At 34.9% G+C, this 25,064-nt stretch overlaps 1 protein-coding gene across 1 annotated transcript in view; it reads right to left on the bottom strand.

Annotated features, from left to right (window-relative positions):
* BCKDHB (branched chain keto acid dehydrogenase E1 subunit beta) overlaps nucleotides 1–25,064 on the bottom strand; it is a 275,861-nt gene that overhangs the window by 90,891 nt on the left and 159,906 nt on the right.

Here is a 25,064-nt window from a genome sequence, read left to right as displayed (position 1 = left end):
GTTATAGATTTACAAGAGCTTTGAGTTGTTATATGTATAACTCAAGACTGAAAGCTGAAAATATGTTGAATGGCCTTTCTTATGATGGCAATCTATTTTGACACTATCTGAAACAAAAAAACACTTTTTCTAAATGACGTTATATATTGACAAAACATGATTCTGTAACTTCACTAATAACCCAACATTTTTGTGAAAGATAACAAACCATTTTCAGCTTAGGCTGTTGCTGTTAAACATTTTCCTATAGCTCTCTGCCAATTTTCCTTTTTTATTGCAGTAGTAGAAAAAAGAAACTGCTATGTTTGTATATTTAAATATTCAAATTTTAAGAAAAAACTAACTAGATGAGAAGGAAAGTACCAATATAATATAGAAAAGCTACAGTGGAAAAAGGTTACAAAGAAAAAGGCTCAAATTTAGAATACTGGAAATAATGGAAAATAAGGGGAAAAACTACAGATTAAGTTGATGGGTTTCTAGGTTGTTAGGATGTTTGAGTTTTTATTGGGGGGAAGGGTAGTTAGGCATCTGTTGATAAATATAAAGAATGAGTACATTGCCACTGAATTTAAATATAAAAATATCACATCTGATACAATCACTGCAAATGAATGATACAGTAGTTCAAAAAGATATATAACATATACCATAGAACAAGATGGTATGAAAAATTTAACTGACATTAATGGCAAGAATTGAGTTATGTTATGTGGTTAAAAAGAAAAGTAACCAGTGATTTTTTCAACTATATACTCATTGTATCTTTCTTAAATTTTATAATAAAGTTTTATGCCTAAGAAACATGCATATTCAAATTAAAGTACATTTTGCATCATTTCCTGTCCTAAAATAGTTTTTTAAGATATGAATTATGTATAGCTAGGAGAAGAACAGAGAAAGGGTCAGTAACTGTGTTAGAAATTCTAACTGGTTCACTTTTTATGTTACAAATAAGACTCAAAATATTTTATCTACTCAATTACCGAACACTAATAAACTAAAAACTCTGTGAACTGAATTTAATCAATGAAAGCTCTAACTTCAGTATATTTCTACTTAGTCTTTTTAATAAATAATAATTATATTAGATGCAAACTATAAGCACAAAATTAAAATTACTAATTAATAAAAGTATTTTTATAATACTGAAGATGTATGTTTAAAGAAAAAAATCACAAAGACAACCTCATCTTAAACAAGGTCACTTTTTAAAAAGGCAGATATTAATATTATGAATTAAAGATTCCTAGCTAAATCTTTTTCAGGCTTCATCTATTCAGGAAGTCTACAATCAAGGGAGTCTTAACATAATAGGAATCTTAAGATTTAACAAAAGTAGCTCTGTAATCTTAAAATGTCATTAATGGAAAACAGAAAAACAATATTTTCTATGGTAAGCTAAAAATCATTCAAGGTCTAACTAAAGCATAACAGGTAGCATTTTGAATTATTTTTGGAAACAAATCTGCAGAGTATGGAGTGTACCTAGCACTAGGTTAAACACATCACAGATATTTAATAAATACATAATTATGAACTGATACATTCTGAAATTGTTTGTAAGGTATCTTCCAAGGACAGTCATTTTCAAGGCCAGGAGATTCCAAATGATTGGATGATATTGTTCTACTACATGGTTATTTGGATCTCAAACAGATGGGGAAAAGCATAACTTTTACAGGAACAATTTAAAATGTCCAGCAATTAATTTTTATGGTTGTACTGGCCAAGAGGAAAATCATGCAACAAAAACTCATCATAACACTCTCTCATGCATGCTTTTATATAATCCTTTATCTGGCAATATCATATCTGTCTTATGAGTTAAATTTTTCAGTGTTTTTTATCCAGCTTCCCCCATGCCTGCCTAATCAGGGAATGGGCACAGTGAGAAAAGTACTGTCAGAATCAGGTAAAAAGATAACTTCATATTTCCAATTTATAAATATGGATACAATTACAGGAAGAATTCTATAGATATGACTGCAGCTCAGAAGAACTAAGAAATATGAAGAACCAGAATGTTATATTCTGAAGTGCTTCATTTCTAAGAACAGTATAGAAAGTGTTATTTCAGATGGGGTAAATTATTCAGCATTAAGATATTCAGATAAGGAAATTACTTAATTATCTAGAAAAATCTACCTATTCATACTCATATTAAAATGCAGAAATATCATTCTTAAAAGAATAATATTAAGAAAAAAGTTGTTGCAAAAATATATTACCAAAACCAAATCATAATATTTCAGGACTTGAATACAAACATATATCTGACAATAATGGTAATTATCATTTGTTCACTATCTTTGCATTCTTCATTCCTCAACATTTCTGCTGAAAATTCTCTTTTAATATCAATCTCCATTTGTTTTTTATAAATCTATTTAATGTCAGATCAAATATTTTACCAAAAGCAGAAGGTGTGCAGTTTTGTAATTGTGGAGGGGAGAGATACAATTAGATTTCTCTTTTTTTCCTTTCCCTTTTCTTTTCCTATCCTCATCTACCCAAGCATAGTTTTGGATACTTCCTGTAGAATGAAGTGAGAAATCATGTAATTTGGATGTGTTCCAATGACGCTCCCCTTAAACTGATAAACTACTTCAACACACAATTTGTGAATGCTAGGGTAATGAAATTCCAACCCACAGAGAAGTAATAATAATTATAAAATAATAATTCATTTGTTTACATGACACCACATATAACATTAGCTATAGTGTTCAATAAAACCAAAGTTATTCTGAGACAATCAAATAATAAATGAATAAGTTGAATACTACCTCTCTAACTAAAACTTTGCTTTCAAGTTAATAGTAGAATTATAGCAAGTCATCACTGAAAGAGCAATTGCTAGAAAATTATTTTAGGGTTAGTATAAAGAATATAAGGAGTTTTTTTTTTAGTTGTTTTTTTTTTCAAGGCAATGGGGTTAAGTGGCTTGCCCAAGACCACATGGCTAGGTAACTATTAAGTGTCTGAGGCCAGATTTGAACTCAAGTACTCCTGACTCCAGGGCCAGTGCTCTATCCACTGGAATAGGCACCACCTAGTCGCCCCAAGAATATGTTTTAATTTTATTCTTTAATGAACAAAAATCCACTTTCTCTCCATCCCACCTTCCCCCACTAAGGGAAAAAACCCTATATAAAATATTCAAAGTCAAGAAAACAGATTAATACATTAACCATGGTCAAAAAATGGTTGTTTCAATTTACACCTCAGTCATCACCACTGTCTTAGGTGAATGGCTATTACATTACAAGTTCTCTAGAATGCAGATTGATTATTGTGCTGATCTGATTTCTTAAGGTATTTTTACAGTGTTATTATATAAATTGTTCTTCAAATTCCACTCATAATCATATAATTTTTAAAGATAAAAGTGAGATTCACTTCAAGTGACCTGTCTGGATAGGATTTTCCTAGGGACAGTAAAAGTTAACAATAAATAGCAATTAAATAGCATAGTCAATTTTTTACAGTAAAAAAGTAACAAGTTCGTTAGTTAAAAAGAACAAAGGACTAGAAGTCAGAAGACTTTAGCTCTAGTCTGAGATATAGTGCTTAGTACTGAAATTGATTTAAGGAAATGTATAACTTGTTTTGTTTAAGATATTTTAATAACCATATTTATATGCCTCAATATTTTAAAGCAACAAAGTACTAAAATTCCTTCAAATATTTGGTCCTCTTAACTATATTAACAATTTACACCCATTTGATCCAGTTTAAGTGATAATTATTTCTTAGTAAAAAGTAAGATTCAAATAATCTGATACGATAAAGTGATAAACTAATAGAATCTAAATTAATGATGTTTTTAATGCAGTATTAATAAAAAGAATCAATGAGGAAAAATTCCCAAAGTAAAGTACACCTTTTTTAAAAAACCTGGCACTACAGTTAGCAGTCCAAAAGCTTAACATATGTTTTAGTGAACCTAGTCTGTAAAGATTTTTAATACAATCCATGCAGAAAAACTATTATGCTGTCATTCCAAAAGAAAATGATAAAGGATGACTGTTAAGTTTGAATATGTCTGAAAGCACAATAATGATATCAGAAAAGTAAAAACAGCTTTTTTTTATTAATACCTTGAGTAAGATATTTTTTCCACTGTTTCACTAAAAAATAAAAACTTGATGTGGTTTTTTAGATGCCAATTGGGTAATTATAATTACAAGTAGATGAATATATTAATGTTCTTTCATAATGGTCAACGTATCACCTGAATGATACATATAGCTAAAGAAAGCTTGTACAAAGCAAATGATTCATCTAAATCTGATTTACTAATACCTCCTTAAAATTGAAATTGATGCACAATTTAAACTGGTGTATTTAATATTATTACTTATGTTTTGTTAATAAGAGTAATGAAAAAATATTCTTATAACAAGCCAATCATTAATCAACTTTAAACTCCCACCCAAATGAATGAGCTTAAATGCTTTTTGAAATAGTTTTTCATCTATCTACCCAAATTGTTATATTAGCCAGCTAGTCAAAAACATCTCACAAATCATCACAAGCTAAGAAATGTTTTGGTATTTGCTTAATAAACATTATTCACTAGTGTGACCTTCATACACATGACCAATTGGCCAATACCCCACTGGAGAAAAACCAGATTTGAAAGAGAACATACCAATCGTAAGTTTCATAAAAAAAATCCATCTTGGCTAATGTGACAGCAATGGAGTTTCAGGTATTTTGATATAGTTGGAAAATAGCCTAAATTGAAAAAATTGCATCCTTAGGGTTTTAACACACATGGAAAAATCTAGAAGGGTATAAGCAAAGCCTGAGAGAGAAAAGAGAATGTACTATAGAATGGAAAGACAAGCAATTGATTCTGACAAAGAAATAGAATATTAGAAATTTTCCAATTTTCCCTAAATAACAAATTTAAGTAATCAGTGACAGAACATGAAAGAACTCATGAATAAACATTTGCACTAAGATTAAAAACTGCTCTTTTTCTGAAATATTTTCAAAATATCTTGGCAATTCTTTGGCCAAGTATGGTGTACCACGAGCTAAATATCTTAAATGGTCTCACTTTCTCTACAGATAGGATGCTCACCATAAGCTGTGACCTATAGCAGAGAATCTAGATGTTCTTCTCTGTTCACTTGTTCTTTGAAAACAGCTCATAATCCTTCTTTTGAAATCTTTTAAATGACTTTGCTAAATAATAAAAAAAAACTTAAAAAGTTATTGATTTCTTATCTGTTCATCCTGGTCCTAAATCTAATATAGTTTAAAACCAAGACTAACGTTCCTGTCAAAGCCTTTTTTTCCTCTAGACTTTGATCCTGGAGTAGGCTAGTCTAATCTAATTCTAGGACCCTAACAAAAGTAAATTTAATGGTAAAAAAAGTTCTTTGACATCTAAGTATTCCTTGAACTGGATCACCACAACCATAATCCAGAATATAGGAAGAGACTTTTATGGTCTCATCAATAATTCTGTCTCTTAGGCTTCAGGTCTATTTGGAGCTTACTTTACCATGAAGGCAGATAATCATAAATTTACTGAAGTCCTGTTTTTGCTCCTTGACTCCTTTAGCAAAAATACCTCATTCTATAATGACTCTCAAGGATGGCCTTCTAGACAATGCTTTGACTTAATAGCTATCTCCTTCATCTCTTTAGAATTCCTGTAGTTTCACAACCAGTATTTCTTTCTCTGTCTCTCAAATACACACACACACACACACACACACACATAGATACACTTCCCTCTCTCCTCCTAGATATTCTCTTCTCTCCTCATTACCTCCTTCAATTCTCACCCAAGTCACATAGCTAGTGGATCGAAAGGAGCTGAATGCAGATCTTCTAGACTTCAAGTTCAGCATTCTATCTACTATATATATATATATATATTTTTTTCCACCTACCTCTTATAAACTTAAGGGAAATGTATAAATGTGAACTATTATCATTATCTTCACTATGACTTCGACTGCATATTTATTTTCTTCAATGGAAAGATAGCAATGTCTTTATAACTTGTGTTCACTGAGGATGACTGGGACCCAAATGTGCGACATTTTGCCAAGCTGGTTATGACCACAAATCTAATTAGAGCCTGAAGGAACTTAGGTCATCTAGATCAGGGATCATGGATCCTCTTTGGCAGCCTGATAAAATCAGTGGAACCCTTCTCAATAAGTAATGGAGGTGTGTGTGTGTGTGTGTGTGTGTGTGTGTGTGTGTGTGTGTGTATGTATGTTGTTATTGTTGTTGGTTAGTTTGGTTTTTTATTGATTTTTGCAAGCCATGGGATTAAGTGACTTGCCCAAGGTCACACAGTATCAGCTTCTGAGACCAGATTTGAGCTCGGGGGTCACCAGGACTCCAGGGTCAGAGCTCAACTCACTGTGCTATCCAGCTTTCCCAAAAAATGTTTTTAAGTGCATAAAGTATATAAAATAAAAACAAAATAAGGTTACAAAGAAAAACAATTATACTGAAATATAGTTATCAAAATACTTTAAAACAATCTGACAGATCCCAAATTAAGAACCCCTGATCTAAACTAAATTTGCACTGCAAAGAACAGGAAACTGAGAAGTAAAACAACTTACCCAAAGTAACACAGAGAGTAATTACCAAGGGTAGGATGAAACTCAGACTCTAAATTCAAGTAGGATGGTAGTTGGACAACAGATATACCAGTCTTCAGGGGGAAGCCTATCCAGCCATCTTGAATCAAACATACTCTACTGAAATAGCCTTCTACAAGACAGGATCACCTGCAGATTATAATTAGATGCTGAAGTGAATGGACCTTTAAGTGAAGGCAAACTTAATTTTTATACCTTTAATAAAATTATTCATTCACCTATCTTAACTCTCAGCCCCAAGAGGGAAGGAGTTATCTGTATCTTAACAATACTGAAAATTATTAACAACCATGATCAAAGTCACTAATAATAAGAAAAAAGAAGGCAAGTAACAAATTTCACCTCAGACCCAGAAAATTGGCAAAGACAAAGAAGAGGAACACTCATCGTTAGAGGGGTTATAGAATGGCAGATATAAACTTAGTCGACCTATCAACTTGTTCAACTATTCAGGAAAGCACTTTAGAATTATGCAAAGAAAATAATGAAAATGTACATAATAACACTTTGACTCAGAGAACCTAGATCAAGGCAAGGAGGTAAATGCTAAAAAGAAAGGTACTATAAATATCTAAATATTTATAATAGCACCATTTCTAGTAGCAAATAATTAGGTTCACACCTGGGGAATGACTCAACAACCTGTGGAGCATGAATGCTTTGGAATATTACTTTGCTATTAGAAATTATGAGTATAGAGAAGGACTGCAAAGCTCATATGAATTAAAAGGAAATGAAGATGAGAAAGGAAAAATAATCCAAAATATAAGTACAAAAAGTAAGAACAAAACAGTCAATACTGAAAGCTGTTTTGTTATAACAACCAAACTCTACATCAAAGAAGTTTCTTACCCTGATTCTTTAGATAGGTTATGGATTATAAGCATATAATACTGCATCTAACGTCAGATGTGTTAGGTGAATTATGATAAAATAGCTCTTTTTTTATTTTTTTAATTTATTTAAGGTGAGGACTTCTGGCCAAGATGGCAGAGAAAAGATAGGCTCTTCCCTCATATATAATATGAAACAATATGAAACAAATCCTATCAACAAAATCCCAGAAAAAAAGAAGATATGAGAAGAACTCCTACCTCAAGGTTTGTCTGCTAGATTATGGATGAGCCAAGCAAAGAGGGCAGAGACCCTGCTGGGAGGAGTGACTGCCAAAATAACCTGGGATCAGCTTCAGGCTTTGACTGTGGGAACCATGGTATGACAGCCAACTGGGGCATAGAGGCTTTGGCTGTGAGACAGACTGTCTGAGGCTTACCAGCACAGCTGGAGGGCAAGTACTAGCACAGAGTACAGCTGGACATCAATCCCTTGGGCTCCACTGGTCTGCAGGACATCAGACTCCATACCTTCATTTCAGCTAAACCCTCTTCCCAGAACAAACACAATTACAGCCCACCTCACCTCCATCCCCCCCATCCCAGAATTGGGCAACAGAGCACCTTCAGCTGTGAATACAGAGAGTAATTACCTTGCCCCAGGGCATAGCCCACATTGTTCAAGGATAAAAGTATCCAGCAGTCACCCACCCCCTCCAAGGCCAAGGAAAAGGGCCTCAAATCGAGGGCACAGACACTCCAGAGAAAGCAATTAATGCCCCCTACTGGCCAACCCTCATGGAGATACTAAACCCAATGAGTAAAGCCTCCAGGGATCCCAACACCAAACCTTTGTGAACCAGCCCCTCACCCAACACAAGATCCTAGGAATATGAAGAAAGGCCAGCAGTAAGGGGGGGTCCATAGAAAATTCCTAGAAGGTAAAGACCCTAACACAGATAGATCTAGAACCTATGAGGACAGTATGATTTGGCTTCCAGCAAAGAAAGACTTGCTTGAAGAAATCAAGGAGTTTAAAAATCAGTTGGAAAATTTGGGAAAAGAAACCGAAGAGAAGATTAACACATTGCAACAAGAAAAAAAAATCCCTGGAAAATACAATTGGACAAATGCAAAAAGAAAATAATTCTCTTTCAATAACAACTCTTACAAAAATAGAACTGATCAATATGAAAAGGAGTTGCAAAAGGTAAATGAAGAAAATTCTTCTCTAAAAAAATGCAATCTGTGAAAAGTAATGACTTCATGAGACAACAAGAATCTGTTAAACGGAACCAAAAAAAGTAAAAAAGAAAAAAAGAAAAGGGAAAACACCTCATCAGCAAAACCACTGACCTCAATAATAAATTGAGGAGAGACAACCTAAGAATCTTTGGTCTCCATGAAAACATTGAAGAGAAAAAAAGCCTGGACTTAATAGTTCAGTATTTAGTTATGGAAAATTGCCTTGATATCATGGAACCAGAAAGCAAAATAGTTACTGAAAGAATACACAGATCGGAGAGGGATACCAAAATGAAAATGCCAAGGAATATTGTGGCCAAATTCCAGAACTATCAGATAAAAGAGAAAATCCTGCAAGCAGCCAGAAAGAAACAATTTAGGTACCAAGGAGTCATAGTAAGGATTACATAGGACCTGACTGCATGAACATTAAGGGATCAAAGGACCTGGAATGCAATATTACAAAAAGCAAGGGAGCATGGAATGCAGCCAAAAATTCATTATCCAGCAAAATTCAGCCTCCTCTCCCAGGAGAAAAGATGTACATTTAAAGAAATAGGAGACTTCTGTCTTTTCCTGATGAAAAGACCAGAGTTTCATAAAAAATTGGTCTTCAAACAGGAGACTCAAGAGACACATGAAAAGGTTCAAAAAAAGATAAAAGAAAAAAATTGCTGTCCAGTAAGATGAAACTGGCTATATCACTTCCTGGGAGAAAGACTCTAATAACTCTCCATAACTGTAATTCTATTAGGGAGAATATACTTAGCCAGAAGTGAAGGACACTCATGACTTTTCTGTAACTCAGACTGATTTAAAAACAATACCACCTTAAAAGGGGGGACAATAAAGAGAAGGGAGCATGGAGGAGATTGAATGGCATGAATCTCATTACATTAAGAGATACAAAGTACCTACTGCAATAGAGGGGAAGAAGGGAGGAGGTGAGTATCACCTGAATCTTACTCTCATCAGATTTGGCTTAAAGGTAACATAAATACACTCAGTAAAGAAAATTGTTTTATCTTTCAAGTATTAAAAGAGGAAAAAGGGAGGGGAGGAAAAGAAGAACTAGCAGAAGGAAGAAGGGGAGAAGGTAAAGGAGAGGGGAGAGGGGTTGGATATGGGAGGGAAAAGACACTGACAGTGGTGGTATTCAGAAACAAAATACTGGAGAATATGGATAAAGTGTAAAAAGGGGAAAAATAAAAACAGAGAGAAGATAATATGGAGAGCAATAAAGAGTTAGTGATTATAACTTTGAATGTGAATGGAATGAACTCTCTCTTAAAAGGTAAGCAAATAGCAAAATGGATTAAAAACCAGAATTCTACATTATGCTGGTTACAAGAAACTCATTTGAAGCAAAGAGATACATATAGAATAAAGTTAAAAGGTTGGAACAAAACATATTTTGCTTCAGCTGAAGTGAAAAAAGTAGGGGTAGCAATCATTGTCTGAGGAAAAAGCAGCTGCCAAAAAGAGATTGCTTTAAAAGAGATAAGGAAACTATATCCTCCTAAAAGGGCCAATGTACAATAAAGCAATTTCAGTACTAAATATGTATGCATGCAATGGTACAGCATCAGAGTTCTTAGAGGAGAAGTTGAAGGCGTTATAGGAAGACATAGACAGCAAAACTCTAGTAGTGGGAGACCTCAACCTTCTTTTTCTCAGATTTAGGTAAATCTAACCAGAAAATAAAAAAAGAAGGAAGTTAAGGAGGTAAATAGATTGTCAGAAAACCTAGATATGATATAATTATGGAGGAAATTGAATGGGGATAGAAAGGAATATACTTTTTTCTGTAGTAAATGGAACTTACACAAAAATTGACCGGGTACTAGGGCATTCAAAACCTAAAAATCAATTGCCGAAAGGCAGAAATAGTGAAGGCATCTTTCTTGCAATAAAAATCATATGCAATATTGGGCCAGGGAGATATAGACCCAGATCTAATTGGAAACTGAATAACCTCATTTTAAATAATGAGTGGATCAAACAACAAATTATAGAATTAACTATTTCATCCTAGAAAATGACAATAAGGAAACAACATACCAAAACCTATGCGATACATTCAAGGTGGCTGTCAGGGCGATATATTTTATCATAAAATGCTTACATGAATAAATTAGAGAAAGAGGAAATCAATGAATTAAATATGGAACTAAAAAAATCAGAGAAAGAACAAATTTAACCCCCCCAACTAAATACCAAATAAGAAATTCTAAAAATTAAAGGATAAATTAATATCAAAAGCAAGAAAAGTACTGAACTGATAAATAAAACCAAGAGTTGATTTTATAGAAAATCCAAGAAAATCAATACATGTCTGGTCAGTTTGATTTAAAAAAAGAAGAAAACCAAATTTCTAGTATCATAAATGAAAAAAGGTGAACTCACCACCAATGAGGAGGAACTTAAAGTAACAATTCAATATTATTTTGCCCTACTCTATGCCAATAAATTTGACAATTTAAGTGAAATGGATGAATATTTACAAAAATAAGTTGCCCAGGTTAAATGAAGAGGAAATTAAATACCTAAACAACCCTATCTCAGAAAAAGAAATTCAACAAGCCATTATTGAACTCCCCAAGAAAAATCTACAGGGCCAGATGAATTCACAACTGAATTCTATCAAACATTTAAAGAACAAATAGTTCCACTTCTATATAAACTCTTTGCAAAAATAGGGGAAGATGGAACTCTGCCTAACTCTTTCTATGACACCAATATGGTGCTGATACCTAAACCACGAAGAGTTAAAATAGAGAAAGAAAATTATAGACCTATCTCCATGATGAATATAGATGCAAAAATCTTAAATAAAATCTTAGCAAAATGATTACAAGTTATCACTAGGATAATATATTATGACCAAGTAGGATTTATCTAAGGAATGCAGGGTTGGTTCAACATTAGGAAAACTGTTAGTATAATTAATTATATCAACAGCAAACCTATCAGGAATCATATGATAATATCAATAGATGCTGAAAAACTTTTAACAAAATATAGCAACCATTCCCACTAAAAACACTAGAGAGTAAATAAATAGACTGTTTCTTAGAATAATGAACAGTAACTATCTGAAACCATCAACAAGCATTATATACAATGGAGATATGCTAGAGGCATTCCCAATAAATCAGGGGTTAAACAAGGATGTTCATTATCACCACTACTATTCAATATTGTATTAGAAATGTTAGTTTCAGCAATAAGAGAAGAAAAAGAAATTGAAGGAATTAGAATTGGGAAGGAAGAGACAAAACTCTCACTCTTTTCAAATGACATGATGTTAAACCTAAAGAATCCCAAAAAATCATCTAAAAAACTACTAGAAATAATTAGCAACTTTAGCAAAGTCACAGGATATAAAATAAACCCTCATAAATCCTCACTGTTCCAATATATGACTAGCAAGATGCAGCAGAAAGAGATACAAAGAGAAATCCCAATCAAAGTAACATGAGACAAAATAAAATACCTGGGAGGCTACCTGCAAAGAAAGACTCAGAAATTTTTTGAAAACAATTACAAAACAATTCTCACACAAATAAAATAAGATTTAAATAACTGGGCAAATATCAACTGCTCACAGGTAGGCCGAACTAATATAATAAAAATGACAATTGTACCAAAATTAAACTACTTCTTTAGTGCCCTGCCAATCAAAATTCTAAAAAATTACTTAGTGATTTAGAAAAAATTGTTAAGTAAATTCATATGAAGAAATAAAAAGTCGAGAACTTCCAGGGATTTAATGAAAAAAAGTGCAAGGGAAGGTGGCTTAGCCCTACCAGATCTTAAATTATATTATAAATCATCAATCATCAAAACTGTATCGTATTGGCTAAGAAATAGAATGAATAGAATGGTGGCTCTGTGGAATATACCAGATGCAAAAGCAGGAAATGAGTATAATAATCTACTGTTTAATAAAGCCAAAGAGCCAGCTATTGGGATAGAAACTCTCTCTTTAATGAAAACTGTTGGCAAAATTGGAAGTCAGTATGGCAGAAACTTTGATTAAACTAATACCTCACACCCTATACCAAATTAAGATCAAAATGGACACAGGATTTGGACATAAAAAGCAATATTATAACCAAACTAGGGGATAAAGGAATAGTTTACCTGCCAGATCTATGAAAAGGGAAGCAGTTTATAACCAAGGAAGACATGGAGAACATCATTTTAAAAAACTAGACAATTTTGATTAAATTAAAAAGCTTTTTCACAGACAAAAACCACTATAACCAAGGTCAAAAGAAATGTAGTAAATTGCGAAGCAATTTTTACAACTAGTAATTCTGACAATAGACTCATTTCTAAAATATACAGAGAACTGAGTCAAATTTTAAAAAAAACAAGCCATTCCTCAATTGACAAAGGGTCAAAGGATATGCAAAGGCAGTTTACAGATGAGGAAATCAAAGTGATACACACTCATATGAAAAAATGCTTTAAATTACTATTTATTAGAGAAATGCAAATTAAAGCATCTCTGAGGTACCACCTCACACCTCTCAGACTGACCAATATGACCAGAAAGGACAATGATCACTGTTGGAAGCGATGTGGGAAATCTGGGTCACTAATAATTGTTGGTGGAGCTGTGAACTCATCCAACTTCTCTGGAGAGGAATTTGGGATTATACCCAAAGGGCAACAAAAATGTGCATATCCTTTGACCTAGTAATATCACTACTGGGTCTATACACTGAAGAGATTATGAAAAAGGGTAAAAAATCATTGTACAAAAATATTCATAGCAACCCCGTTTGTAGTGGCAAAGAATTGGAAATTAAGTGTGAATGTCCTTTAATTGGGGAATGGCTTTACAAACTGTGGTATACATATGTCATGGGACACTATTGTTCTATTAGAAACCAAGATGGATGGGAATTCAGGGAAGCCAGGGAGGATATGCATGAATTGATGCTGAGCAAGATGAGCAGAACAATCAACACCCTAACAGCAACATGGGGGTGATGGTCAACTTTAATGGACTTGCTCATTCCATCAGTACAACTATCAAGTACAATTTTGGGGTATCTGCGATGGAGAATACCATCTTTATCCAAAGAATTATAGAGTTCGAACAAAGACCAAAGATTATTACCTTTAAATTAAAAGAAAACAGTGATATCTTATTATGCAATTTTGCTTTCTCTTATATTTAATATTTCTTCCTTAAGGATATCATTTCCTCTCTCATCACATTCAACTTAGATCAATGTATGCCATGGGAACAATGTAAAAACTATCTTCTGCGGGGAGTGGCAGAAGGGAAGCAAGATTGGGGGAAAATTGTAAAATTTAAAATAAATAAAATATTTCTTTTTTTAATATTTCTTTTAAAAATTTAAATCAATGGGGTTTGAGTGTCTTGCCCAAAGTCACATAGCTAGGCCATTTATTTAGTGTCTGAGCTTGGGTTTAAACTCAGGTTCTCCTAACTCCAGGGTCAGTGCTCTATCCATTCCTCCACCTACCTGCCCCAATTAGTTCTTTTATTATTCTGTGGGAGGAGGGAGAAAGCTATACAGGGAAATGATGGTAAAAACAAAAAATATCAATAAAATTTTGTTTTTATAATTACTTCAGGAGGATTACTTTCATTAAGGAATAAATGATACTGAAAACATCTGAAGAATGGAGAGGAAGAAGCTCATCAAGGAGGGCTTCAATCTATTCAGAGAAAAAAGCAGTTTTCTAACTCACTGAAAAGTACAGAAATTGGGAGTATGGTGGATGTTTGAAAGAAAGTGAAAATGGTATAGTCATTGTAAGGGGAAGAAGAGAGATAAGCATAAAAACATGGTAAAAGTATTGATAATAATTAAGGTTGTATACTATAAATTTCTAATAAATGATTTTTTTTACTTTTTTGACACTTTCACAAATATTAAGAAATTACTGCAATACACACTGGAGTTTACCTTCTGGAACATTAAGATTTATTGTGTTGTTTTCTGTGCATACAAGAAAAATACAAAGCATATAGTTGTATGGGTTGTGGAATAACATTTCACATTTCTGAAAAATGTATTTTTTAATAAAAAAACTAAAGCAATTTCTAATATCAATAGTCCTTATTTATATAACACTTGAAAGAAGTATTAATGACTTGCTCATAGTACAGTTTTTAAGTATCAAAAATGGAAAAAACTCAAGCCCTGCTATTCAAATTCAACACTTTCCATCACACTTCAAAATTAAATTTCTAATAAACTGCTTTCCTACTTCTGATTTAAAAGGTTTTTCCCCCCTTAACTCTATACAAGCTATTTCTCTAATAGAAGGTAAATACTTTGAAGGAAATAAATGTTTCATTATTCTCTCTGTATAACGTCACCAAGCACAGTGTAGAGGACATAGCTGTTTACTAATTGATTTCCATCTGACTGAATGATGATAACTGAAGAGGAGGGTACTAATAACTATAAATGTATAAAGCCACTGGCACATCTATAGAACAAAATAAGTCAAGAAGTTTTAAAAATGTTTTAATCTTGATTGCAAAATCTGAAAGATCTCTATAATTTCTGAAGTAGATCTAATATAAGATGTTCTAAAGTTCTAATGTGAAGCACCATGTAAAACCAGAAATATTAAAAAATTTCTTTATTACTATCATATTAAAAATATTTTAAGATCACTATGTATACAAAGTATGAAAATCAATATATCTTAATTAAGTTTGTAAGCAACCAGATTTTATGAATATAAGTTGTATATTCTTTTGATGAAACAACTTCTTAAAATTAATTTGTCATTCCCTTTTACAACTCCAGTACAACTCTTAATATTCTGTTTGATAGATGTTGTCCCTTCTCCCAGAGGTGACAACATGGGAAATAATGAATCTGGAAATTTTAAGATTACTGTAATTTAAGAACTGACATCACCCCTATGTATATCATAGCGTCAATAATAAGAAAGTGATCCTAATGAACACCAAGTTTGTCAGCCAGTTACATTTTACTGTTACTTCAAACACTGATCAAAAGTAAAATTTCCTGGACAGTTAGTTGGGTCTCTCATTAAAGACAATTTGCCTCCAGGGAAGGCTCAAAAGTGTAACATATAAACTCTGCTGTATTCCTGTGTCACTATGGAAGCATGAATCATATATATTTTCTAAAATCTGTTTCAATCAGGCTCTTGCAAAATGACTTAGTATTAAAATGCATATCTTTTCCCAGGGAAAACATTTAATCTCTGAGTCTTTCCCTACTATTAAGGTCAAAGGGTAAAGTGTAAATAAAAAGAAGTAAAAGACCAGGAAGCACATTAATTTTTTTATAGCTTTTTAGAAAAATTTCCATGGTATGGTTCTGATAGTGAAAGACAAAGTATATACTTGCTACATAAAAGCATAAACTCACAACATATAAATATGGAATTTTTTTCAAAACAAAGGGATGTCAAGAAAAGATATTTTAAATAGCACTAACTTAACAAATTCTTAATCATCTGATAGAAAAGCTAAGGATCATAAAAACTAAAAGCCAAAATCTTGGGAACCAGAGCCAACTGAGCACCAGTGATTAATGAAGATAATACATCTCAGGAGCAATAATATGTAAACATGAAGATATAAATCTATTAACAAAAATGTACATGCAAACTTTTGAGGGACACATGTAACACATGAAGATGAATGTATTCCCTGAAAAGTTAGTTACTAAAAGATCTTTAGATTGGGGGGCGGAGCCAAGATGACTACAAGAAGGGATTGAGTCTTAGGAGCTCTCTGATAAAATTCATCAGCTAAGGACTAAACTTTTGAGAGACAGAACCCACAAAAGGACCCAGTCAGGCAGTTCTCCAACTCAAGTTAACCTGGAAAAGAGCAGAAAGGCTCTGCTCCCCAGGATCAGAGAGGCGGCCTGCCAGAGGGGTGGCCCACCACAGCCAAAGAACTTCAGCCTCCAGGAGGCAGCCCCAGGGCGCTGGGAGTCTCAGCTCACAGCAGTAGAGGAGTCTCCTGAGCTGCACCCCCAGGAGCACCGGGCACAAAGTGGGGGAACAGCGGGGGACCTCTGCCAGAGGAAGCACATGGAGCCCAGCCCTCAGGGCACACAGCAAGCAGCAAAGTCTTTCCCCAGCCCTGATCCAGGAAACAGAAGCAGGGGGAGCCAGTAAGCAGGAGGCCCCAGGGCATGAGCCCATTGAGCTGAGGGAGAGGAGTGAAGAGAGAGACTGCAGAGATCTGTCTCCTGCCTCTGGAACAGGACTCTGGGGCTCTGACCACATTCAGATCAAGATAGCAGTCTAGGCCCCCCCATAGAAAAGCAGGGCCCCCGCACCTCAGGGGGAGGGGAGGACAGAGACTCACACACTGAGACCCTTATGGGAATGTCCCAAAAGCTCAAGAAACACCCCAAACCAGGCCCAGGCTGGGAAAATGAGCAAGCAAAGAAACAAAAGGAAGACTATTGAGAAATATTTTGCAAATGAGCCCAAGAAGGATCAAAATACTCAGTCTGAAGAAAAGGAAACACAAGCTCCTCCATCTAAAGACTCCAAGAAAAACAGAAATTGGGCTCAGGCTATGACAGAGCTCAAAAAAGACTTTGAAAATCAAATGAGGGAGTTGGAAGAAAAACTGGGAAAAGAGAGAGATGCAGGAAAAACATGAAAATGAAGTCAGCAGCTTAGTCAAGGAAATCCAAAAAAATGCTGAAGAAAATAGCATGCTAAAAACCAGCTTAGGTCAAAAGGATAAAACAGTTCAAAAAGTTATTGAGGAGAAGAATGCTTTAAAAAGCAAAATTGGCCAGATGGGAAAAGAGACAAGAAAACTCTCTGAGGAGAACAAATCCTTCAGACAAAGAATAGAATTCAGGGAGACTGATGAATTTAACTGAAATCAGGAATCAATATTTCAAAACAAAAAAAATGAAAAATTAGAAGAAAATGTGAAATATCTCATTGAAAAAAACAACTGACATGGAAAACAGACTTAAGAAAGATAATTTAAAAATTATTGGAATACCTGAAATTCATGATCAGGAAAAGAGCCTTGACATCATTTTCAAAGAATTACTACAGGAAAATTGCCCTGATATTCTAGAAGCAGAGGGCAAAATAGAAATGGAGACAATCCACCCATCCCCCAGAGAAAGAGATCCCAAAGAAACAACCCCTAGGAATATTATAGCCAAATTCCAGAACTCCCAAGTCAAAGAGAAAATATTACAAGCAGCCAGAAGGACACAGTTCAAATATCATGGAGCTGCAGTCGGAATCACACAGGACTTAGCAGCAACTACATTAAAAGCTCATAGGGCTTGGAATACAATATACCAGAAGGCAAAAGAGCTTAGAATGCAGCCAAGAATGAACTACCCAGCAAGGCTGAATGTCCTCTTCCAGAGAAAAAGATGGACTTTCAATGAACCAGGGGAATTTCAAATGTTCCTTTTGGAATGGCCAGAGCTGAACAGAAGGTTTGATCTTCAGATACAGGACTCTGGTGAAGCATGGAGATTGGAGGAGAGGGGGGAAATATGAGGGACTTAATGAGGATGAACTGCATGTATTCCTTCATAGAAAAATGACACTGATAATACTCATATGAACCTTCTCAGTTAATAGAGCAGGTAGAGAGAGCTTTTATAGTTGAAACACAGGAGAAAGCTGAATTCGAAGATAAAATATGGTGTAAAAATGGAGTCAATAGAAAAAAAGGGAAATGGAATGGGAGAAATAAAAAGGAGGGGGAATAGTCCAAGATATTTCACATAAGATCTTTTTTTATTACAATGAGCTATTGCAATGATATGGAAGTGGGGAGGCAAGGGGGAATGAGGGAACCTTTGCTCTCATCAGAGATGGCTAGGAGAGGAAACAGCATATATACTCAATGGGGTATAGATATCTGGAGTAAGAAGGAGAGGGGAGCAGGGGGAAGGGGTGGGGATGTGAATAAAGGAGGAGAGGATGGACCATGGTGGGAGAGTGGCCAGATATAACACATTTTCTTTCTTACTTCTTACACGGGGCTGGGAATGGAAGGCCTGCCCAGGACCACAGGGCCAGGTGGATTCTGGACCTAAGGAGTGGTATGGGGGCTCAGGGCTTCTTGGCCCCGGGACCAGGGATCTGTCTGCTGTGCCACTCAGAGACCCTACAGCAGAGTCAGAGTGAAAGGAGAGAGAAAATAGAGTACATGGTAGTGAAGAAATAGGAAAGGAGGGAGTTGCAATCAGCAATGGCAACAGTCGAAAAATATGGAAATAACTTTTGTGATAGACTTATCATAAAGAATGAGATCCACCCATGACAGAGTTGCTGGTGGTGGAACAAAGACTCAAGCACATTTTTTGTTATTATTATTTGGGGGAGGGTGCAGGGCAAGTGGGGCTGGATGGCCTGCCTGGGGCCACATAGCGGGGTGATCTTTGGGTGTCTGGGGCCGGATTTGGACCCAGGTGCTCCTGGCTCAAGGGCCAATGCTCTGTCTGCCACCGAGCCACCCCTACTATTATTACTATTTTATTTTATTTTGGGTCTTTTTTCCTTTCTTTTTTTTTGGTTTTTGCAGGGCAGTGCAGATCGGGTGGCTTGCATGTCACACGGCTGGGTGATTGTTGGGTTTACGAGGCTGGATATGGACTCGGGTGCTCATGGCTCCAGGGCTGGTGCTTCATTCATTGCCCCACCTGGCCATACCTACAATTATTACTATTATTTTTTTATTTTAATTTTTTTCTCGACCCTTTACTTTTTTTCGCCCAAGCAAGTCTATCTATATTCATGGGGGAGGAGGGGTATTTTGTTTACTTGTAAACAAGAATATTTTATTAATGTTAAAAAAAACATTTGTACAAAATGAGAATAAAAAATAAATTCAAAAAAATCTTTAAGTATTTTCCTAAAACCTCTAAAGGAAAATAGTACATGTAAGCTTTTTTCAACAGATGAGAAAATCTTTCAGAAAGCTGAATTTTAATATGATCACATGGAGAGTAATAGAGCTATTTTCAAATCCGCATTTTTCAGACAGTACATCCAATGCTCTTTCTACCACATTCACGGGGTCAATCTGAAAAATAGTAACACTGCTCTACGATTTTAAGTGTCAGAGAAAAAGACCTGACTTTGTGAAGGAAGCCCCTTACCAGGAGCTCCCTACACAAATGGAATCAAAGATCTAGTTTTAAAAAAAGTGTATTATTAAGAAGAGTATGTTAAAAAGAATGATTTCATAATACAAACATTGGGAAATGTAAACTGTGCTTTGTGTTTATACACATAAACACATAGGTTTGATTACCTGACATGCCAAAAAAGAAATAAAAAATGATATTTCAGTTTATATGTATCTCTAAATAACAATCCCAAAACATAAAAGAGTAATTACAAGCAAATAATTAGTAGCTTGAGAAATCCTAAAAGGCAATGAAATAGCTGTGGATATTTTCACAGAAATATAGTCCTCTACTGTTGATGTTTTTTAATTTACATTAAAATTTTTCTTGTTGAAAATTTTTTAGTAAAGATTATATTGGGAACTCCAGCCAAGATGGCGGAGAGAAGACAGGCACAGTCCTAAAGTCTCCCAATCTCTTCCCCATCTATCACATGAAACAAACTTCTTAGAGGAAGTCCAACTCATGGAACCCAGAGAGAAAAGCCAGGAGAAAGAGCTTCTACCTGAGGATTTGTCTCCCGCTGCAGCTTTGGTAGAATTCGGGCAGGTGAGTATCAGACCCAGATCAGCCAGGGTAACAGCTGAATTGGAACCGGGAGTCTGAGGAATGGAGAGCAGGACCTGCTGGATCAGCAGTGGGGCTGGACAAAAGGGGCTTGGGTCCGTGGGGAAGCAGAGGTGCTGGTGGTGGTGCTGTCCCCCTGGAGCATGGGGACCAGGCTGGGGGGAGAGTTCTGGTGCAGGAGAGCTGCAGACGCAGTCCCTGGGCTCCTCAGGTCTGAGAAACTCTGATTCCCTGCCTCCATTGCACAGAGACCTCTTCCCAAACAAACAATTGCAAACTACTTCTCCCTCAGGCCCAGGTGAGTGAGCAAAACAACCAACCCAGCTGAGGAATGACCTCAGGCCAGGGTAAAGCCCACCATTGATTGAAGGCAAAAGAATTCAATAGCTGCAATTCCTCCCCTCAAGCAAAGGGAGAAGGCCTCTCAACCAAGGTCACAGACACTCCAGAGAAAGCAACCAGCACCTCCTACTGGCCAGCCAGAGAAACTGGACTCAGTAAAGCCTTTAACGATCCCAAGCCCAGGTGACCCAGCCCCCCCCCCCCAACTCAAGGTCTTAGTATAATGAAGAAGGGTCAGTGGAAAGGCAGATGCATAGAAAAATTCTTGGAAGGGAAAGACCCCAACTCAAAGAGACCTGGAACCTCTGAGGAGAATACAATCTGGTCTCCAACACAGAAAGACTTCCTTGAAGAAATAAGGAAGGAGATTAAAAATTTGGGAGAGACAATTAATACCTTGCAAAAAGAAAACAAAACTTTAGAAAGTACAATTGGACAAACACAAAAGGAGAATAAATCTCTCAGATCATCAATTGGACAATTACAAAATGAGAATAATTCTCTCAGATCTTCAAATGAGCAAATGCAAAAAGGAATTAATTCTCTCAAAACCTCAATTGGTCAAATGGAAAGCTCTTTCAAAAGTAGAACTGACCAATTGGAAAAGTAGTTGCCAAAGGTTAATGAAGAAAACTCCTCCCCCAAAAAAAGAATGGAGTCTACAGAAACTAATGACTCCATAAGACAGCAAGAGTCAGTTAAACAAAATCAAAAAATAGAAAAAATAGAAGCAAATGTAAAATACCTCATCAACAAAACCACTGACCTCAAGAATAGATCAAGGAGGGGCAACCTGAAAATTATAGGACTTCCTGAAAACACTGAAGAGAAAAAAAGCCTGGACTTAATATTACAGGATCTAGTGATGGAAAACAGCCTTGATATCATGGAATCGGAGGGCAAAGTAGTTATTGAAAGAGTACATTGATCCCATCCAGAAAAAGATCCTAAAATGAAAACACCAAGGAATATTGGAGCCAAACTCCAGAACTATGAGATAAAAGAGAAAATCCTGCAAGCAGCCAGAAAGAAACAATTCAAACATCAAGGAGCCACAGTAAGGATCACGCAGGACCTGGCTGCATCAACATTAAGGGATTGAAGGGCCTGGAATGAGATATTTCAAAGAGCAAGGGAGCTTGGAATGCAGCCAAGAATCCACTTTCCTGCAAAGCTGAGCCTTCTCTTCCAGGAAAAAAAAGATGGACATTTAATAAAATGGAATAATTCCAAATTCACTGAAGGCAGTGATAGTCAGAAACAAAATACTGGGAAATATGGATAAAGTGTGTGGGGGGGGGGAAATACAAAGAGAGGGAAGATAGCACAGAGGGCAATAAAGAATTAGTAATCATAACCTAGAATGTGAATGGGATGAACTCTCCCTTAAAATATAAGCAAATAGCAGAGTGGATTAAAAACCAGAATCCTACAATATGCTGCTTACAAGAAACTCATTTGAAGCACAGAGATACATATAGAGTAAAGGTAAAAGGTTGGAGCAAAATATATTTTGCTTCAGCTGAAGTAAAAAAAAAGCAGGGGTAGCAATCCTTATCTCAGACAAAGCAGCAGCAAAAATAGATAGTGTTAAAAGAGATAAGGAAGGAAACTTTATCCTTCTAAAAGGTACCATAGACAATAAAGTCATTTCAATATTGAATATATATGCACCCAGTGGGACAGCACCCAAATTCTTAGAGGAGAAGCTGAAAGAAATACAGGAAGACATAGACAGCAAAACTCTACTAGTGGGAGACCCCAACGTCCCACTCTCAGATTTGGATAAATTGAATCATAAAACAAACAAGAAAGAAATTAAGGGAGGTAAACAGATTGTTAGAAAAATCAGATATGGTAGACTTATGGAGGAAACTGAATGGGGATAGAAAGAAATATACCTTTTTCTCTGCAGTACATGGAACTTATACAAAAATTGACCATGTACTAGGACGTAAAAACCTAATGATCAACTGTAGAAAGGCAGAAATAATGAATACATCTTTCTCAGATCACAATGCAATAAAAGTCATATTCAATACTGGGCCAAGGAGATATAGACCCAGAACAAATTGGAAAATGAATAACCTCATTTTAAAAAATGAGTGGACCAAAAAACAAATTATAGAAAGAATTAACCATTTTATCCTAGATAATGATAATAATGAAAAAAAATACCAAAAACTATGCAATTCATTCAAAGCGACTCTCAGGGGATATATTATAGCTCTAAATTCTTTTATGAATAAATTGGAGAAAGAGAAAATCAATGAACTAAACATGCAACTAAAAAAATTAGAGAAACAACAAATCAAAAATCCCCAATTAAACACAAAATTAGAAGGGGCAGCTAGATTGCATAGTGGATAAAGCACCGGCCTTGGAGTCAGGAGTACCTGGGTACAAATCTGGTCTCAGACACTTAATAATTACCTAGCTGTGTGCCTTTGGGCAAGCCACTTAACCCCATTTGCCTTGCAAAAACCTAAAAAAAATAGAAAACAAATACCAAATTAGAAATTCTAAAAATTAAAGGAGAAATTTATAAAATTGAAACCAAAAAATCTATTGAATTAATAAATAAAACCAAAAGCTGGTATAATGAAAAAAACAATAAAATTGATAAACCTCTGGTCAATTTGATTAAAAAAAAAAAGAAAGAAGAAAACCAAATTGGTAGTATCATTAATGAAAAAAGTGAACTCACTACCAATGAGGAGGAAATTAAAGTAAAAATTCGAAATTATTTTGCCCAACTCTATGCCAATAAATTTGATAATCTAAGTGAAATGGATGAATATTTACAAATATATAAGTCGCCCAGGGTAAATGAAGAAGTTATTAAGTACCTAAACAACCCTATCTCAGAAAAAAGAAATTCAACAAGCCATTATTGAACTCCCTAAAAAAAAAACCTCCAGGGCCTGATGGATTCACAAGTGAATTCTACCAAACATTTAAGGAACAATTGGTTCCAATCCTATATAAACTCTTTGGAAAAATAGAGAAAGATGGAACTCTGCCTAACTCTTTCTATGAAACCAATATGGTGCTGTTACCTAAACCAGGAAGAGTTAAAACAGAGAAAGAAAATTATAGACCTATTTCCCTGATGAATATAGATGCAAAAATCCTAAATAAAATCTTAGCAAAACGATTACAATAAGTCATCACTAGGATAATACATTAAGATCAAGTAGGATTTATTCCAGGAATGCAGGATTGGTTCAATATAGGAAAAATAATAGTATACTCAGTTATATCAACAACAAACATATCAGAAATCATATGATCATATCAATAGATGCTGAAAAAGCTTTTGACAAAATACAGCATCCATTCCTATTAAAAATACTACAGAGTGTAGGAATAAATGGACTGTTCCTTAAAATAATTAGCAGTATCTATCTGAAACCATCAACAAGCATTATATTAAATGGGGAGAGGCTAGAGGCATTCCCAATAAGATCGGGGTGAAACAAGGGTGCCCATTATCACCACTACTATTCAATATTGTATTAGAAATGTTCACATCAGCAATTAGAGAAGAAAAAGCAACTGAAGGAATTGTAATTGGGAAGGAAGAGACAAAATTCTCACTCTTTGCAGATGACATGATGGTCTACCTAGAGAATCCCAAGAAATCATCTAAAAAACTACTGGAAACAATTAGCAATTTTAGCAAAGTTGCAGGTTATAAAATAAACCCTCATAAATACTCAACTTTTTGATATATGTCTAGCAAGAAACAGCAGGAAGAGCTAGAAAGAGAAATTCCATTCAAAGTAACCTCAGACAGTGTAAAATTCTTGGGAGTCTATTTGCCAAGACAGACTCAGAATCTTTTTGAAAACAATTATAAAACACTTCTCACACAAATTAAATTAGATTTAAATAACTGGACAAATATCAACTGCTCATGGATAGGGAGAGGTAATATAATAAAAATGACAATTCTACCAAAACTAAACTGTTTAGTGCCCTACCAATCAAAATTCCAAAAAATTACTTTAACGAGTTAGAAAAAATTGTAAGTAAATTCATATGGAGAAATACAAAGTCATGAATTTCCAGGAGCTTAATGAAAAAAAAAAGTGCAAAAGAAGGTGGCTTAGCCCTAGCTGATCTAAAATTACATTATAAATCATCAGTCATCAAAACTGTTTGGTATTGGCTAAGAAATAGAGTGGTGGACCAGTGGATTAGACTAGGTGTAAAAGAAGGAGATGATTATAGTAATCTGCTGTTTGATAAACCCA

This window comes from Macrotis lagotis, chromosome 5, assembly GCF_037893015.1.
Source record: "Macrotis lagotis isolate mMagLag1 chromosome 5, bilby.v1.9.chrom.fasta, whole genome shotgun sequence".
NCBI classification, from domain to species: Eukaryota; Metazoa; Chordata; class Mammalia; order Peramelemorphia; family Peramelidae; genus Macrotis; species Macrotis lagotis.
Note: the sequence above shows the minus strand (reverse complement) of the source record. Positions and strands in the feature narration are given on the sequence as shown.